Source organism: Macaca fascicularis, chromosome 13 (assembly GCF_037993035.2).
Source record: "Macaca fascicularis isolate 582-1 chromosome 13, T2T-MFA8v1.1".
NCBI classification, from domain to species: Eukaryota; Metazoa; Chordata; class Mammalia; order Primates; family Cercopithecidae; genus Macaca; species Macaca fascicularis.
In genome coordinates this window covers 40,131,832-40,152,683 of record NC_088387.1, presented here as the reverse complement: position 1 = coordinate 40,152,683, position 20,852 = coordinate 40,131,832, and the positions used below count along the sequence as shown (strand labels likewise).

The window sequence follows — 20,852 nt, the reverse complement described above, 5'->3', positions numbered from 1 at the left end:
GTTAAAGGTCGGCATTCTCCTTGAGCAGCCCCTTTAACCAAGCTGCAGCTTTCATGAGGTTTCTTGAGAACAAGGGCTAGCTTTGTGCAAGGATTGCACTTTAGAAAACAAAAACACGAACAAAACAAAACACAAGGACTTCCCTGAGCCGGAGTGTCTCTCGGCATTTATTTTCATTGAATCCAGCAATTGTTGAGCCTTTACTAGAGGTCGGATACCATGATATCCACTTAAAGTCTAAAAACATAAAAAGAGATAGCCCCTCCCCTCAACTCATTGTCTTCTAGTAGGGAAGAGAGTGATGCAAACAATTGCAATATAAAATATACTCTGATAAGTTCTGTAATATACAAGAACCATGAAAGTGTGCAGGAAAAAATGGGCTTCTTTTCTTTTTTTATTTATTTTTTATTTTTTTTTTATTATTTGAGACGGAGTCTCGCTGTGTCTCCCAGGCTGGAGTGCAGCGGCGTCATCTCGGCTCACTGCAAGCTCCGCCTCCCGGGTTCACGCCATTCTCCGCCTCAGCCTCCCAAGTAGCTGAGACTACAGGCGCCCGCCACCACGCCCGGCTAGTTTTTTGTATTTTTAGTAGAGACGGGGTTTCACCATGTTAGCCAGGATAGTCTCGATCTCCTGACCTCGTGATCCACCCGCCTCGGCCTCCCAAAGTGCTGGAATTACAGGCTTGAGCCACCGCGCCTGGCCGGGCTTCTTTTCATTGAGAAAATCTGTCATGAACTTTAACAAAGAGTAAGGAAAGGGAAGGTTGTGGTAAACAGAGGAAAGATAGCAGGGAAACAGCATTCCAAGAAGAGTGAAGAGTATAAATAGAAATACAAACACTGAAGTACATATTTGAGCAACAGAGAACAGTTCAAGTGGCTGATTTATGGAAGAAAATAGAGAGAAATGACTATGGGTCATTTGGCACCTAAAGGAAACTTGTCTTCTACACTCTACATGTCTTTTCCTTTTTCTTCATCCTATGGCATGGGCTCAAGTGTTTGGAAATGAGTTTCTTTCAGAATTACTGTTTAAGTATGTTCTGTCTAGCTTTTGTTGAGGTGGGTGGCTCCCTATGAAGTGGCCCTGGCTAAGTGAATCCTGGAGTTTTTCTCATCTGAAGCTTAATTGATTATGTAAGGGCCATGGTAGGTAGAAAACAGTAAGACAATTTGCTTTCTTTATAATCAATACATTTTTTGAGGACGTTGTTGTTCTGCATTGCTTTCTTAGAAGAACTGAGGCAGATTTATAGTCAAAAGGTAAGTTTTCATCTATGCACTAACAATTGTATTAAACAATAATTTACCCCACAAATATTTAACTCTAAGTACCAGAAAATACACTAGGCAACAATGGTATACAAAATAATAAGACAGATCTCCTGCCCTGAGATGGCTTACATTGCATACTTCTTATAAGAAACAGAATGATTGTTAGGTATTAGTATGAGTTCACTAAAATGTTATTTTTATGTAACCTCCATCTGAAAATCTCTGAAGCTCAGCCTCTTGAATTGCAAAACTCTTGGAAGCTTAACCTCCTGAATTATAAAATGTATTTAATAAAGTTTGCTTAAAACATAAGGTTTTATTGAGTTTTATATTCATTATATATACAAAATATTTTACATGCTGTAGAGTGTTATACAAATATAAGATATAATTAATAATAAGACTACTGTTTATTTTTATTTTTCAGAATTTTATAGCCTGACAAGTCATGGGTATATCATGTAAAGTGTATCTTAAATTCAGATAAGTAATTATTTTAATAAAAGAGACTTCATCTGTGCCATTGTGGAAGAGAAAAATCACAAATAACTGAAGTCAAAAGCATTTGAGTGAAAGTAGAGTCAGAGTATACACTGAAAAAAACGAAGAAGAATTTTCCAAAAAAAAAAAAAAAGAGTAGGTTTCATGAAGTCAATTAATAGAGAACGGGCCAGAAAAAAATTTAATTTGTATGTGTTTGGACTGATTCTTTACCAAAATGGTCATTTCCATGCCCACAAGTTCAGCAACAAAGTTTCCGTAAAATGGTTTCTCTTTCTGCATCCATTGCCTCAAGTTGTAAAACTTGCAAATCTCTCTTACTTCATCTCAGCTCTTCTTTGTAGCCACTTGTGCTCTCTTCCTTGGGTCCAGAGGCACCCAGCAATATGGATAATTTTCTATTTATCAAGGCTACCTACTGTTAAATTGAATATTGTTTTGTCTATCACATGCTCCAAATCACCTTTTCTTTTTATATACAGCCCATGGTTCATTCTGAGGATTTTAGCCAGAATTACAGTGTCTAACTCCAAATTCCCTATCTTCTAGAAAGGGGAGATGGGCAACACTGCACTTTCTTACATTCAAATTAGTGCTTTCTCAGTGCTTCTGGAATAGACTTATGTGCCTAGACCCTTCATTAAGCTTAATTTCTTCCTCATATACCTACCCTGGGAATTTCAGATATGCTGTTTTTTTCTAAGACCAGAGGCCAGATTTCAGCTCTAGTGTAGCTACTCATACCCTCTTCTGGCCTGCAGTGAGAAGCCCGCACATTGCCTCCTGTCCCCCCACCCCTCTGCCAACCAGGAACAAACACCATCATGTTTAAATGTGCCCAAATGGTCAGTACATAGCTCAGACCATCATTTATCTGGGACTGTGCTTTAGCTTAAGTGTATAAGACGCTGTACATGTAGTCATTTTCTCCATGTCATGATGGGTATACACATTAATACGTGACATACATGTAGAATAACATGAGGCCTTGGAATCAGATCCACTGGTCTGTTGCCCATCCCTGCCACTTACTAGCCTGTGATCTTACATAAATGAACTCCCTCTCTGTATCCAATCCTGTGTCTTTTAAGGTGTGGTAGGGAAGGGCAGAAATTCAGCCAAAAATTTAGGTACCTCTAGATGAGTGAAAAGTTAGGGAAGGAAATGAACTACAGGAAAGCATAGCATAGGCACAGTGCAGAAGAAAACCTGTGGTCAAGGGCTCACCTTAAACTCCTTGAAAACAGCATATTGGCAGGAGGCAAATAGGTCATAATCCACCTGACCTCCTTAAAATCTGAAAGCTTTCTTGATACAGGCTGTGTTTGGAAGGGAGGGAGTGGAAAGGGCGACACCATGAGTGGCTGACATTGATTTCTCAGTAGGCTTTTGCAAAGCCCTAATTCTACCCACTCCAAACCTGGGATTTTGCTAATGACCTCTGTGTGGAAGAAGGGCCTGCACTGGTTCTTTTAAGGTAACCCCGGGAAGTGGTAAAAACTGAACTTAATAATACATCCAAAGCCCTCTACTCTTTCCTCCAGACCTCACCTGCAGCCACCCACTACATACCTCATCTCTAAAATACATAGAAATTCAAGACAGCCATCAGTCTCTTTCCTTCCTTGCTTTCTTTTTCTTTCTTTCATTCTTTCTTTCTCTCTTTCTCTTTCTTTCTTTCTCTCTGTCTCTCTCCCCCCTTCCTTCCTTCCCTTCTTCCTTCCTTCCTTCCTTCCTTCCTTCCTTCCTTCCTTCCTTCCTTCCTTCCTTCCTTTTTCTTTTCCTTTCTTTCATATAGTTCCTCAAATTCATACTTCTCTTTTTCTCTTTAGTTTTACTGGAATTGATTGTGGGAGGAGGAGCCAGCCGCCTGTATGATTTCAATTTAACAAGAAATTGTCACTTGCTTTTCTAATTCCATGCACATGTTGCCCCGTCTATCTTATCTGACTCCTTTTTTTTTTTTTTTTTTTTTTATTGGAAAATTGCTTCTGATTTCTGCATCTCAGTTTATTTGTGATGTAGTCTTGGAAAATTTTTTTCACTGCAGATAAGTAAGTCTGTTTCTTCCTCGTGCTACTCTAGCACTTGATAGAAGACTGAATCACTGCCCTTTTGAATAGCATTGCCAGTTTTTCTTCATTTGTGTCTCACCAGGGTAAGGAACCATTCATGTTTATCTTCGTATCCTGAGTTAAGTACAGGAACTGACTCATGATATGTCTTTAGTAAGTGTTTAAGTGAATTTGAGATGAAAAACTACACTAAAGTGTTCTGTGATGGAAAAGCTTGGACTAGAACCCAGGTCTCCTGCTTCTCCTGTCCATCCTCCTTCTCAGAATAATTTATAAAGTCTCCAAAATGCAATCTTGAAACAATGCCAGTTCAGCTGCAGGGGATAAAGCAATGCCACAAGAGCATTTGCATCTGAACACGCAAGCTGTGCCACACATTTTGATTTGACAGAGCATCTTTAATATAAACAAGTATCCCAAAGAACCTTAACAATTCAAGATAATGGAATTACAAGCATAAATAATTTACAACAGAAGAGATAAAGAAACTAAAAGACTAGCAACCAATATGAAAGAGGCAGAGGTAATTGTCTTTAGAGTTTGAATTCAAAACATATTGGAGAGGTAGATGGGACCCAGGGTCATAGAGAGGCCATCACAGAGTACAAAGTCTTTAGAGGAAATGGCGGCTACTCTAAGTATGAAGAACATTTGTGGGCAGATGGAAAAGAGGCGAGTGCAAAGCAAACAGACAAGACAAGAAATATCCTTGGGAGGTGAAACCAGTGAGCTAAATTCGGTCTGGTTTTAATCTCTTTCTATTTTAACATCAAGTTTAATATCAAGTATTTGGAAGGCAGTTTAAGCAGAAAAAAAAAAAAAAAAAAACCCTGTGTATAGTTTTCTTCAAGTTTGTTAGAGGATAGAATAATGTAGTCACAGTCATAAACTCAAGAAAACAGAGAATAGGCAATACATTTCTCTGACTCTCCTTCAGGGTAATGAGTGGCCTGCCTCCTCTGGGCCTGGATCACTCTGTTTATTATTAATCATTAAGAACTTGCATTCTATTCAGATTCAGTTTTATTAGTTCCCTGTAGGTTCTGCAATCAAGCTGGTCAGGAAAAGGTTACAGATCAATCCTTACTTTATAGGTTAGGATGCTGAGCTGTGGAGAGTATAAGGGTTTTATATAATCTTGGACTTAGACATGATTTTGGTATGACTTGATTTGTTGGCATTTTGCATTGTGTTCATTCATGTAACATAAATCTATCTCTTAGCACATTTTGACATTGATAAAATAGTTGTTTGGTGGCCAAAACCTAAATCAATTAAGAGAAATTCAGGTGTATAAGTCATCCTAAGGTATAGCTGTACTTAAGTCATCAGTTAGAGATGAGGAAACTGAGGCCCCAAAAGGTTAAATGACTTAATTGCAATCTAGTCAGAGTTGGTTCATGGTACAGTCAGGAGTAGAACTCAAATCTGCTGATATTCAGTTCTGTTTTCTTAGAAACAATACTACCTCCTGTGTCCTGATTAGAAAAGTGTTAAGTCGTGCTCCAAAGTGACCCTCTAACATGACAAAGCTTACAATAATCTGCTTAGACTGCTGTGAAATAAGTGGTGATAAAGATCCATCAATAGAATGAAATAAATTATAAAATAAACTTTAAAAAATAACTTGGCCTGCTTCGATTTTTGTTTAATTTAAAATAACTACTTCAAAATAGCCCTTTCAAGGGAAAGCACTTTTTTTTCCTAGAAAAGGAACCCATTAATGACTTCAAAAAAATTAATTTATTGCGTCTCAGTCATTGGCCCCAAAGAAGACTAAGGAGATGAGATTTAGCATTTGGAGGAGTGGAATCAAGAAAAGACAAAGAATATGAAACATTGTTGAAGAAGAACAAATATTTCACTGGTGGCAAAGGACTGTGACAGTTCTACCTATGTGATACATAGACCCAATATTCTGATTTTCTCCCATGTTTGAAATTTAACTAAACACCAATATTCTTGTTTTCTAGTAACATTAATATCTTGAATATCTTGCATTTAAAAATTATTTCATGAATCCTTAATCTTAGCCTCTGAAGAGAAAGAACATAATGTTGGGAGTTGTAATAGTCAGCCTCCGAGATGGCCCCCAATAATGCTATCTTCTGCTTTCTCTAACCTTTTTTTTGAAACGGAGTCTCACTCTTGTTGCCCAGGCTGGAGTGCAATGGCACAATCTCGGCTCACTGCAACCTCTGCCTGCTGGATTCAAGCAATTCTCCTGCCCCAGCCTCCTAGGTAGCTGGGAATACAGGCACATGCCACCATGCCTGGCTAATTTTTTTGTATTTTTCATCGAGATGGCATTTTACCATACTGGCCAGGCTGATCTTGACCTCCTGGCCTTGTGATCCACCTGCCTCGGCCTCCCAAAGTGCTGGGATTACACTGTGCCCCACCTCTTTCTCTAATCTTGTATAGTCCTCTTCCAACTTGTACCCCACAGGGTTAGCCTGTGTGACCGATAGCATATGGCAGAAGTGAAGATACTTCTGAGATTAGGTTATAAAAGACCATGGCTTTTATCTTAGGCTGTTTCTCCTCTTCCTTCACTTCTTCTCCTCTTTCTTTCTTTCTGCTTCTTCTTTTTTTTGTTTCTTTGTTCTTTGTCTTCTTCTTCTCCTATCTATCCCTCTCCCCTTCACACATTCACTCTAAGAAAGCCAGCTTGCATGTCTTGAGGACACTCAGGAATCTCTGTGGAGAGGCTTATGTTGACAGGAACTGAGATTTCTAGCCACAGCCAGTAATGAACTGAGAACTCCAGCCAACTGCCATGCAAGTGTGTCAACCTAGAAGCATATGCTACCTGAGTAAAGGTTTTAGCAACCTCATGAGAAGCCTGGAGTCAGAACCATCCAGTCTCTGAATTCCTGATGCTCGAAATTGCTAGTTAACAAACTTTGTTTTTTTAAGCCATAATGTCCCAGAGTGTCTTTTTAACTGCAGCAATAGATGACTATTACATAGGCATGGTGGGTTTGAAGAACTCCTCATTATATCACTCTCTACATAAATAAACATATTGTAAGGACTACTTATTGGCCAAGGAATGCTTTCTACCTTAACCTATAGCAATAAATTTGTAGCCCGAAACATAACTGCCATAGACTAAATGTTTATGCCCCTCCCCCAAGTTCTGTGTTCAAATCTTAACCCTCATATGGTGATAATAGAGGGTGAGGTCTTTGAGAGTTAATTAGATCATATAGGTGGTACCCTCATGAATGGTATTAATACCCTTAAAGGAGACACCAGAGAGCTCTGTCATCCTCTTACCGCAAGTAAAGATCCAATGAGGAATCAGCAGCCTGAAACCCAAAAAAGGACTTTCACCAGAACTCAGCCATGCTCTTGGACTTTTAGCCTCCAGAATGGTAAGAAATAAATTTGCATTTTTTATAAGCCACTCAGTCTATGGTACTTTGTTATAGCTGCCTGAACTGACTAAGCCAAGGCCTTCTCAGAAAAATACAATATTTCTTTGACTTCCTTTGCATTTAGATTTAGTATTTGACTAAATGTCGGCCAATGGGATATAAGCCGATATATATATATATGTATACAACTTCTGACTCATCTTTAACTTTAAAGTTTTGAATGTGGCCTGGACTTTTCTTCTCTTTTCTTTCCCATAAGATGCAACATACTAGGGGATCATAGAATTTGTAAGTTAATAGAAACTGAGTCCCAGGATGACAATTAGCATCAGGACCAACCTTGAGATTGTTTGTGAGAAGGGACTAAATTGTTTTTCTTTTTAAATTTGCTCACAGTATTGTGGGGTGCTTATTTACAGCAGGTTAGTCTTTCCCCCTTATTAATAGAAGGTATTGAAAAGTTACCCAGTGCATAGATCATTGTTAACTGTAGGTATGAAAATGATGGGGAGAGCAGATCTAACAGAGAAGTGAGAAAACTGGTTAAGGTGGTCAATTGAGGAAGGGAAACTGAATATAAGAGTGAAATTCAAACTAACTCAGTACCTAGAGTACCCTATTCAAATGCAGGACAAAGACCATTTAAGGTATACACTTTGAAGTACCACTTCCAGACAAGGGGACTTCCTCTAGGAATTTTCTTCTAGAATAATCATTAACTGTTTCTTGCCACCAAATGCAAATAAGACCCAGAAATAGTCTCTTTTAAGTTAACCTCACTTCATTTGAGAAATTCTAAATTCTCTTAAAGCTTTTGTCATTTTCCCTTCCTTTGCCAACTTATTTTTACCTCCTTTATGCATCTAAAATGTTATTTCTTGTTGTTATCAGCTCTCAGTTTAATACTGTGGCTGACTAGCTTGCATGGGTTAGCCTAGATTAAAACTGCAAAGTAGGTTTCTGTCTTCATGAACTACTACTTTTATTGCTCGGGGTGTTTGTTTGTTTGTTTGTTGTGACTGAGGTGGGAATATGGGAGTGAGTGAGGGTATTTTGGTCATCTTTAATGACAAACAGGTTAAATTAATAATAAAAAAACTAAAGTATGCTAGAAAAGAAATGATATTAGCAACTTGAGGTGCTGTACTGTAACTGGGTAGTAAGAGGCATAAACCTGACATAACCACAAGACTAATTGTTATTTGCCCCTGAAGTCATGTCTCCATAACTAAAATCTGTTTATAAGGCAAATAACTTCAGGATTCATTTCATCATAATATGTTCAGGTAGTACTGCAGTCTAATTATTGACTGAAACAATGAGAATCAAATCTCTTAGTAAAATGTACTAGGTTAATGATTTTTTTTTTCTTTTTAATTTGCCTTCGTCAGATAACCCACTATTTTTCTGGCTAATTTGGAATTCGAAAGTAACCTTTGTTTCCTGTTTAGCAATTCTTAACATTTCCTTTTTTGTCGTTTGTTTTGGTTTCAACATAGCAGCAGGATAGGACTTCACACAGAGTGGCTCACTTTCAGGGTGCTCTTGAGTAAATACAGAGACCCTGCTCATGTCTGCCTCTATTGAGAGTCATTGTTCTAGGACTTCTAGTCAGCTCAGTTCCACGGGTAATTATGAGCACCTTGGACTAATAGAATCCTATCCTTCATAGTTTAAATTTCCCCCAGCTATTCAGAGCTTGCCCATTTTTTCGTGTTTTGGCGCAGGCTGTGCAAACTCTGTAAAGTTTGTCCCAGCTCCTCTTTTTTCCCATGTGCATTTCTTGTGTCCAGATCAGTTCTGTTTTTGAGCAATGGTATGGATGGCATGCTTTGTGAGCTCTATGCTGCCTGTTGTTTTCTTCTCATCAATTCTATGACCCAAGGCAACAACATCCTGTCCCACATTTAACCTTTACTTCTTTCTTTCTTTATTTTTTTCTGGCAGGTGTTAAGGATAGTTGACCAGGGTGAGGAATACAAACATAATGTGGTACAGAGTTAAGTTAACTACCTCACATTCAAGTGAGAGAGGAGAGTTCATTAGAACCAAATAATGTAGCTGTCGATTCCATTGGCTCTGCTTTCTAAGTAGTAACTCAACTGGTCACAGGCACAGTACTTACTAGGTGAATCTATAGGGCAGTATCTGTCTAAGATGTTCTTAAAAGCTTTTTTTTATTGTTATTATTCCTGAGGATTAGATGACTTCATTTTGTTTTTTCAGATAAAGGAACAGAGTATCAATTTTCTGAGCCCTTATATGCCCTAGACTGTTTGATGTTCACTGTCTACTCTCTGACACTCCTACCTAGAAACATGAGCCTTTAGTAAAAAGGACTCATAATATACCCTGTCTCTTAGGTGACTCTACATCCACTGATAAATGTTGTAAATTGCTCTTTAAAATTTAGAGATATTATGATTAACACGCCCATCCATTCACTCTAACATCATTTCTGTGAATATCAAGAAGACATATTTGATATGTTTGATTAGGGCAAGATGATCAGGCCATGGCTGTGCCAGGTCATAGTCTAGCATTTGTGATTACTGGATCACATGGGCTTCATTATCCCAATAACTATGCTGTCCATCCATACAGATATTTAACTCACTGACTTTGAGGTTATTTCAGATATTTTCCATATCTTGGGGAAATTATAGGTCATCTAAGCAGGTAAGCATGAGAAAGTCATTTTAATTAAGGGCACATTAAAAGTAAAAAACACAAATTATTGATGGGTAATGTCTCAAGCATCAGCAGACTCCATGAATGACAGCAGTGCTGCTCAGACACCAATCATTCTTGTCTTTAGCTGCAGCTTATTTTATGTTTCAGAACCATCTTTAATTAGACTTTTGAAACGAGACCCCATAAACAAACTCTAAATTATATTTGACAAACTAGAGATTCAATTCCAAATATTCTACATGTTCTAATACACAGCAGAGAGTCCAGAGAAACATGACCAGCATAGCAAGTGAAGTCAGAAAACATGAACAGAATACATAATGCACAATCTATACTCAGTAGTTAACTTTTTTGTTTTTCTTTTATAATTAATGAATACTGGAAAATTCTGTTTGTGAAGAAGCTGGATTAAAACTGTAAATTATTATTGAAGCAGCCAGGTACAGGTTTGACATTATTATGCACAGTGAAAGGTGTTTAAGCATTAAACTGTTTGAGGCACTATCATCAAATAATTTTAGTTTGAATTTGTTATATTTTAAAAGTCCAGATTAGCCCATATTTCTCTGAAGGCCATCCTCAGATAATATTTTATATTTTCCTCAATTATTTCAAATATTGTGCTTATATTGCTTGGAGTCTTAGCTCCAAGGACTCTCCTTTCTAAGAGTATAGTAGGGCTTCACCCACAGTCAATAGCTGCTTTAAGACATGGGTATATAGAGACTTTTTGGAGACATTGGTATTGTAGAAACTGTGTGTTTCAAGTCTGGAAGTAACACGGTTGAGACGGATTTCAATATGTTTCATATCACATCATGTAAACAAGCAGATTCTTCACTTGCTCACACACTATGTTGAAGAAATGAAATTTGATCAGAGGGGGAAAAATATTACCTGAGCCACAGGATTTTTGTGATTTTCTTTGTATATTTCACAAACCCAGCACTTAGTGGAATATTGGCTGGGAAACAAAATCACTACAATTTTTACAGCTGTATTTTGGAACTTCCATTTTCTCTTTCATTTTACAAGTGTTTATTATGTACTTATTATGCACCAGGCAATGTTCCTTAAACTAGCAATAAAATGATGAGCAAGAAAGGCCAAGCCCTTGTGCTCATGTAACTTATAGAGTGAAACATATGATAAATAATAAACAATAAAATATTGTAAGTTCTACTACTTGTGACTACTATGACAAAAAATAAAAAGGTTAAGAGAATAAAGGGAGTGGGTGGTGTCTATTTTATAAAGTGGACAGAGAAGACCTTGTAGAAGTGATATTTAAGTGGTCTGACAATCGAGGAGGGAGCATTTCATGACAAGATAACAATGACAGACAGTATTCAGCCACTTTCTCTACTTAGCCACCTTCTAAGCATCTTACACAAATAAAATCATTTGATCCCCATCACAACTCTCTGAAGTAGGTGCAACTATTATCCTCATTTGACTGACAGACTGAGAGTCACAGGCATTAGGCAATTTTCCAAGGTCATGCACTTAGCTGGTGTCAAAGCTAGGCCTTTAACCCAGCAAGTCAGGATTCAGCATCCACATTATTAACTGCTGCACTGCCTTGCTGAGAGATCTCTCTAGATAGAAAAAAACTGTCTATGTAAGGTTGTAAAGATATCAGTCATAAAAGGTCACAGTACTCAATGAATGACAAGCATCTCAGTGTGGCTGAGAAAGGTGAGGAGAAGAGAAATATCAGATGAAGCTGCAATACAGTATACCATGGTAAGTCTTTGGCATGTATTTTGGGCACAATGAGAAACCTTGCAGGCTTTTAGGTAGAGAAGCAACATTACTTATTCTAAGCTTTTAGAAAGTCACTTTGACTACTTCCTGATAGATGGATTTTACGTTAGTATGTCTGAAGACCAAAAAGAATGAGGGATGTACTGCTGCAGGACAGGGATGTTAGTGGTTTAGGCTAGCGTAGCTGTGTTAATGAAATGTGATGAAATTGAGATACATTTGAAGGATGAGCCATCATGATTGCAGAGATCATATGTGGGAGAAAGGCAGGTAAAAATACATCCAAGTGGAGTGGTTTAGACATGTTGAATATACAAATTAAACATTAAGACCGTGGGCTAATCTGATCCATTAGTATACCAAAATGCATATTTACAAAAGTTCCAGCACAAATATCAATATATCATATTTCATCATTCTAATATGCAAACTTTATCACACTTCAATATATCTGGAATTACCATTCTCTTTATTACTGATAAGAGCTTAGGTTCACGCCAGGCGCTGTGTTTCATACCTGTAACCCCAGGTTCAGGCTGGGCGCTGTGGTCCACGCCTGTAATCCCAGCACTTTGAGAGGCCGAGGCGGGCTGATCACCTGGGGTCAGGAGTTCGAGACTGGCCTGGCCACCATGGTGAAGCCCCGTCTCGACAAAAATACAAAAATTAGCTGGTCGTGTTGTGTGCTTCTGTAATCCCAGCTACTCAGGAGACTGAGGCAGGAGAATTGCTTGATCCCCGGAGGCGGAGGTTGCAGTGAGCTCAGACCAACCCATTGCACTCCAGCCTGGGCAACAAGATCGAAACTCCATCTCAAAAAATAAATAAATAAATAAATAAATAAATAAATAAATAAATAAAAGTTTAGGTTCAATAAAATGTTATTAATTGAACTTTCCTTTCACATAGGAGAAGTTGTTAGCATTTGCTTAGTTGTACCTTTCCTTGATATTTCCACATTAATATTTCTGTTTTCTAGGAGTCTCTACCAGAATATATGGCATGTTCAACTCCTTTACACTCTTTTTTAAACATGTGTTGCATGCATGTTATGCTTTCAATATTAAAAAAACAAACTGTTTTGGAGCAGGAGCTTCCTCTTCTGTGCATTTTGGTATTCCATAGAGTGCCAAAGTTAGAAATAGAGCCAGAGTTAGAAATGAAGGAACAAGCTCAATAAATTACTCTTGAGTTGACTTGACAGGTGTCAGTGGGGTGCTACACTATTCAAAATTTCATTTTCCAATGACAAAATTCAGCTAAATGTCTATTTCTTGAGTCTCTCTGTTTTGTTGGCTAATTGGCTATTAGAGTAAACAGAAATATCATCTGTATAATCAAAATTCTAACAGACACATAGGGACAGGGAAAATGTTCTTTAAGGAAATGAATTAAGAGTGAAAAGGTTACTGAAGAGGGAGACACCAAGAACAAATGTCTTCACTACAAACACACAGCATTAATAGACATGAGCAGGGCATGAGCTGCCTAAATGTTTATTGTATTTCCTTTTCCAGATGAGCTCTTGCCTTTTCCTTTTCATACTAGCTTGTTGTATATCATGACTAGACAGTTAAAAAAATAACATCAGAAACATGTGAGGAAGTTCAAAAGACCCACATTAGATAATAAGATGAGTTAAAAAATAGGTTTTGAAATCTGCACATGTAAAACAAACTTATCAAAATGTTACACTGAGTGTTCTTCTGAATACATAATAAAATATACATATATATGTATGCATATATATACACACATATATATTTTCTGGACTATAATATCAGTATACTAAAACTACCATTAGGAAGGAGAACTTTTGGGAACATGAGTACATGATTTTTCCATAGTGACATGGTAGTCAATTAAGGTGATTTTGTGAAAGAAGTTGGGATAGACAGAAATTAATAAATCAAGGAAAGCAGACTGTGGCCACAGTGAAACAGCAGTAAAAAATTTATAAGCATGAAACAACAACAGAGTTCATTAGTCTGCATACTTAGCAAGTTGATTTAAAAATTTAGACTCTCAGACTTTGATCTGCAGAAGTATGTCCTGGTCCTGAACATTCAAAGGTAGCCAGATCTCGGTGCTTTTTGGACTTGAGTAATAACAGACAGCTGGAACCTAAGCCTTCCCTAAAACAATTATGCCTACAGTTCTCTTCACACTTCTAATGTGTATAAAAATCATATGAATTATCTTAAACTAATGGCCACAACTTGTATAAATAAAATGCAAGAAATGAAAATTAGAGACTTTTCTCTCAAATTTATTCCTGTGAAATCAATACATCTTTGGTTCAAAAACCACTGTGAAATTTCAAGAATACCTAACACAACATAGTCAGTACTATTTATAGCAATTTATAAAATACGATACCTAAGCATATAATATGGGATATTACAATGTAGAATAATAAGAGGAACACATCACATTGTTTGCCATGATTCAAAGCAAAATGGAAAGTCATACTTTTTCCTTGTTCAGAATTTGTCTTTCAAAGTCAAAGCAAAGACACAAACTGATCTAACTCATATAGTGTCTTGAATTTTTCTGGAATATTTATGCATGGCAGAGTTTATTCCAGAGACTATCACATGGAGCAAAATACAAAATAAATGAGGAAGCTGCTCTGCACAGAGCTCTGTAAATTTTTTGAGAATGTTGCACTAAAGAAATTCCAAGACCGCCCTCTGATATCCTGCCCCAAGAACACCCAACTCAATCTGTTATATGCAAATTTTACTCATAAAGGCTATGTGGGGAATTCAGACAAGTAGATTAAGACAAGAGCCAAAAGGAAACCAAAAGACTGGGGAAGGAAATTAACCAAGTTCCAGAACAATTCGCAAACCAGTGAATTAGGAAGAGCTGCTACATAAATGGGTAGACATAAAAGCACAAGCTCTCTGGAGGTCAAAGAGAGATAAGGTTCAGAAATAAGGTGTGTGGAGACTTCAGGAAGGAGCCCCTTTGAATTACTTCTTTTTTTTTTTTTGAAATGGAGTCTCACTCTGTTGCCCAGGCTGGAGTGCAGTGGCACAATCTCGGCTTACTGCAACCTCCACCTCCTGGGTTCAAGTGATTTCTGGCTGATTTTTGTGTTTTTAGTAGAGACAGGGTTTCACGGTGTTGGTCAGGCTGGTCTTGAACTCCTGACCTCAAGTGATCCGCCTGCCTCGGCCTCCCAAAGTGGTAGGATTACAGTCCTGAGCCACTGCGCCTGACCTAAGTTACTTCTTTTATTTTATTTTTCTTACTTTCTGAAGCCCACTGAAATGAGTAAAAATTGAAGACACAAAAAACTATCTGTACTCATCTTTAAGATGGCCATAATTGCATACCATATGCTCTGAAAAATATTACCTGGCAGATACAAGAAAATTAAGTAAAGAAGTTAAAACAACTTTAAAAGCATTCATGTAGGCAAGTCCAGGCTATGGTATTGTAAACTGTTTAGCATGGGGGATACCCTCAATCTCTCTTTACTGAGTGAAGAACAGCATGATCAGACCATTTTTCTCCACTCACCATGCCAGTCAGTTAGGAGAGTCATCAGAGAAGGCAGGGGTAGGAGAGGTAGGAAATTATTCGAATAAGCCACAGCTAGCTGGGTGGCTGCTTAAAGTTGACTAGGTACAACTAAATGTCTCCTGACATCCACACAGAAGGCTTGTGATGAAACTTTCAAAGAAAGACCTTCCAAAAACAGCTATGTTGGCCTAAACTATTTTAAAGTTTCAAGAAACAGATCACTTTCTTGCTATTTAAACTCTTTCAATTGCTAAAATTCTTAGTTTGCTTTTTTACAAAAATGTATCATGTTAGTAAATCACAAGCACAGTAATATTAGCTCAATACCTGACAAAAAGTACTTAAGAAAAGTAGTCATTTCTAATGAAAAATAAAGTAGTGCCTTTAGTGATGGAGATGGAGATAGAGATGGGGAAGATGTTGGGGTGGGGAAAGGGTGGACATTTTCTGAAAAGAAAATATTTAATATGGATTAAAAAAAAATGAGAGAGAAGTTATCTTCGTTGAGAAGCATTACCACCAAAGTGAGATATAACTATCCACTGTCATTAATACCATTTAACATTATGTTGCAAGTGTTACCGATGGCAATTAAGAAACTTTGTAAAAGATATTAGTTATGACTACATATGCATCCTTGGAAAACCTAAGAGATTCAACTAAGATGGCTGTTTATAAAATTATTATGACTATTAGTGTTGTTTCTCTATATATTTAACTGCTCCTATATAATAAGATCAAAGTCACTTTTGTACTACCAAAAATAGTGTAAAATGCCTATGATAAATTTTTAAAAGAAAAGCATGTATGTAAGTTATACAATGCTTCTATGGACATTTGAAAAAGATGAATAAATGAAGATCACATTTTATTCTTCAGTGATAATCTATAATTCAAAAGCTTTGTTATGCATGGCATAACAAATTAGCTTATTCTCTAAGCTAATTTATAACATCAACGATAACATCTACAAAATGCTACTGTGTGCAGGGTAGTTTAGTAATACACAGGAATAATCAATAATATAATCCCCTTATAATTATTTTGTAATCTAATTAAACTGTAAATATTTTAATGTCAAATCATACAAAAATCAGCTTATGAAAAGCAAACATATTTTTCCAAGCATCTATCTCCAATATTGTGCCCTACAAATAATCATTGCTGTTCACATTTTTAATATCTATATTTAAAAATAATCAACCTTAAACAATGAGCTTATACTATTATAAATGGACTCATATGCTGAATAAACTATTGACTTTTTACAAGGGTGGGTGAGAATTTATCTTACTTGCTCAATAGCCCTAAAATCCTATTTGTACTTATTATATTGGTTATAATATCAATCTGTAGCTTGGATAACTAGTTTTCTACCTAACATCCATTTTTCTGTCTTCCCTAGCAAAAAAAAAAAAAAAAAAAAAAAAAAAAATCCCTTCGTGATAAGAGAGTTTTACTTCAGCCTGGTGAAAGAGTGAGACTCTGTCTCAAAAAAAAAAAAAAAAAAAAAGAGAAAGTTTTACGCTTTTATAACAAGGAAGTTTTATTCTTGTGACCTTTCCTCGCCGTCTCCATTTTAACCTTCCAACCTCTGTAAACTGAATATTTATTTTCATATATCAAGGTTGATTATGCTTACATTCAGTTTGCAACCCTAAGTACTCTATATTTCATCTATTGTTTCCTTTCAAGGGAATAAAATCAATAATTAGTGTCTTTTTCTATACTTCTGTGAATATTGTTTACTGTAGTTAAGTAGAACATTGTAATTACTTATCGTTTTCTTGGGTAATTATTATTTTTTTTTCCTAGCATATGAATTGACTTTTTATTTTTATTTATTTATTTATTTATTTATTTATTTATTTTTTGCTGCATCTGTCTTTATAACCCAAGCTTCTTCAAAATTCTCAAACATATCCTCTAGCTCAGGGGACCCCAACATTTTTGGCACCAGGGGCTGGTTTCATGGAAGACAGTTTTCCCAGGGATGGTGGTGGGCGTCGAGATGGTTTCAGAATGAAACTGTTCCACCTCAGATCATCAAACAGGCATTAGTTAGATTCTCATAACGAGCACACAACCTAGATTCCCCGTGTGCGCAGTTCACACAAGGGTTTGCACTCCTGTGATAATATATGGCATTGCTGATTCAACAGGAGGCGATGCTCAGGTGGTAACACTTACTCCCTGCCACTCACCTCCTGCTGAGCGGCCAGGTTCCTAAGGGGCCATAGACCGGTACCAGTCTGGACCGGGAGGTGAGGACCCCTGCTGTAGTTCATGTCATGCCTTATTCTTCCAAGACCTTCCTCATGAAGTCCCTCTCAATGTGCCTGGATGTAATGCCCTCAAGTCCAGCTGCACAGGTGGCATCCGGGGTCTTCATTTTTCCAAGTCTAAATTCAGTCTCCCCTGGATCATTTACATTCATTTTCTTGATTTACTCTCTTCTTCCAATGATTTCCTATGACTAAGCAGATCTGTTAGATAGACTTTATGATAATTTGCATCTTGGTGAATTTCATGATATTGCTCTCACATATCTGATTGTAGATTCAAACATTACCCTCAAAATTGTAAGGAAATTTCCCTCATGCATTCTAACAACCAAAGTACTCAATTAAATGTCTAATCCCTGTCTTTATTTTATTTTTATGTTTTAAGATATTCTCTATTTTTATCAGTATGGAGAAATTTTAAAATATATCTAAATTTGGAATATGGGTCTTTTATTATTTGTCCTGCTTGAAACAGTATAATTTTTCAAATTTTTGATGTGTATCTCCATTTCACTTTGGAAAACAATTTCACATTGGTTCTTTGATAAATTTCTTTTTTTTCTGTTTCTCTTTCTGAAACTCCCATAAATCCAATTTTGTGAATCTGGAATTAATGTTCTTTTCTATTGTCTGTTCTATATTTTCACTCTCCTTGATATTTGATCCACAGTTTGGGAAGTAGCCCCAAGTTTACCTTTCATGTTTCTATGGTTATAATTATGACTATTTTGAAAATTGTATTCAGATTTCTAAAAACTTTTACTTTTTTGTACTTTATTTATAAAATTATATTTTTGTTTTAGGAATAGTCTATATTTTTCTACTTTTTCTGAAGACAAAATCAGAACTTTAAAAGTTGACCTTTTGTTCCCTCAGTTTTCTGTTTCTTTTGAGGAAGTTTATTTTTCTTGGTCTTTTGCTTTCAAATATCAGATTATACTCAAATATTTGCTAATTATTCATTGTATGTAAGATGATGCAAAGATAGAATAGGAAATAACTTGACAAATTACATTTTTTTAGGTGAAAAAGGAAAAGCTAATCAAGATGTGTGTTTCCACAAATTCCAGAATATACATGATTTTACTATAAGACTTATTCACTTGGTATAAGAGACAGGTTATTAAATTTACATAGAAAGTAATATTGTGTTGCTGTTGTTTATCTCATAGATTAAACTATATTTACTTGTTTTGTTTTGTTTTTAATATGCTAGGCTCTGTTCTAGGCATTGGAGATACAACTGTGAACATTAATAGACCAAATTTTCTGCCCTCATAAATAATAAAGAAAATACATAATAATATATATAACACATTTGCTATATCAAAACTGAAAATGAATGGAAAGAGTATAAGAATTGTTTGTGGGTATGTACAGTGGGGAAGTCAGGCAAAAGCTTGTTTTGTTGTGTTATTCTTTTGCTTCTCATTGTTTGACAGACAGTCGTTGCTTAGGGAATAAATATTTGGCATAGGAATTACTTCTTGAAGTGCAGGTGGACAGTTTTCCATTAAAATAGACATCGACTTGAAACAATGGCAGTAGTAAAAATAACTAGCCCATGAAATATTTACCATGGGTCAAATGCTATTTTAATACCTTTACATTTTCCTAAAACTTGCTGTATAACTCATTTAATATCCATATTAACCCTAAGATGTAAGTACTATTAATTATTACTACCTTTTAACTGAGATAAAGTTTAGATTGGAAACTGACTATATCAAGGGGGTTAAGTACTTGACTATTATATGTTAATCATACTCCCCTACAAGTAAAAATTAACTCATCCTCATAAATATATATCAGTTTACAGATTGTATACCTTTGCTACTGTAATTAGTCTACATATTTAATGTTTCTAGTTTCATTAGATACTAAATAAAATAGAAGGTTTTTTCCCACTTCATTAAGTCTACTTCTTTACTTTGTACACAAACCCTACTGCTATCTAGTACTTTACGGAAAGAAGTAATATATTCAGGAAAAGTACAACTGAGTGAATCTCTGTAATCAGAATTGTTTCAGCTGGGTCTTGAAGAATTAGTAGTATTTCAAGGCAGGGACATAACCAAAATGCCTTCTGTATTAGAAATGTATCAGCAAAACAGTGATACAGGAACATGAACGAAGCATTTGGGAAACACTAAGTCAACCTGAACAGAGCAGTATTCATAGAAAATAATAATGGGAAAAACCTGCAAAATTGATTAGAACAATATTATTGAGGCTTCAACTCAAGAGTGTATGGATCTTATCCTTTAACAATGAAAGTTAAAGAAATGTTTTGTAAATGGCTAGTGAGAGAATCAAATGGTATTTTTTAAATGCCACCTCATTTTTCATAGTAAAAGCTGCAGTTATAAACAAACACAGTAGAAAGAGATCTTAAATTTTCTTTTCCACGAAAGCAGCAAAAATGTATTTTAGACACCAGGGGATGGATTCCTCTTCCTCCCTTGATTCCATTCCACCTATCATAATAATTTTCTTTGGTAACTCCTAAGTAAACATTTTCACATCCTAGATAAACATATTTAGTAATTGAAAGATGTGCCTAATGTCCTGCAGTTACAGACACATCTGGAAGTCTGGTTACCTGACTCACAATCCGTGATTCATCACGTATTGTTTCCGATTATCTTTACCCAATGGAATAGTAAATGCAGAGGCTAGTTTGATATATAATAATGAAACCCCTGTATGCTTCCTCAGATCTGTCCATTTTATTCCTCCCTTTTCAGAAATTTCAACCCTAAAACGTGACAAAAATATGTATTTTGATAAAGTATTTAAGGTAATTTATATTTTTCTTGTATAATTTTCTTACATATGCATTACAGAAATAAAAATTATAATATATTATTTCTTTTATATATTGCTACATATAGTTGCCTAATTTTACTTAAGATTTTTCTTCCGTGTGGATGGATTTTTTCCTTGTACTATCAATGGTTTTTGTGTCAACACTTTACAAGCATCTTAACATACATTTATTTGAGTACTAGTATTACTTCTCTCTTCATTTATTTCATTCTTCTCTTTTTCACACATTGAGTAGTACTTCTTTTTTCATTTCATGTTTTTACTATTCTGTATACGATTTTGTTTAAAATTGGAATGACCTTAGAATATATAAACTTAATTACAAAGCAACTAGGCCCTGTAGTTGATTTGTAAGAATATTTTTCCGAGCATGTTTGTTTTCTTCTTGTATCAGTAGTAATAAGTTGTATTTTTCTCAGAATTTATGGATTTTATCTAGATTTTCAAATGAATCAGCATAAGGCTTTTTGTAGTATTTTATGGTTTTAAAAATTGCTAATATTG

The 20,852-nt window shown here is 35.9% G+C and overlaps 1 long non-coding RNA gene across 1 annotated transcript in view; it reads left to right on the top strand.

The window, feature by feature from the left end:
- Positions 1 to 20,852, top strand: part of LOC135966952 (uncharacterized) — a 406,380-nt gene that overhangs the window by 46,905 nt on the left and 338,623 nt on the right. The gene's annotated exons all lie outside the window — the stretch shown is intronic.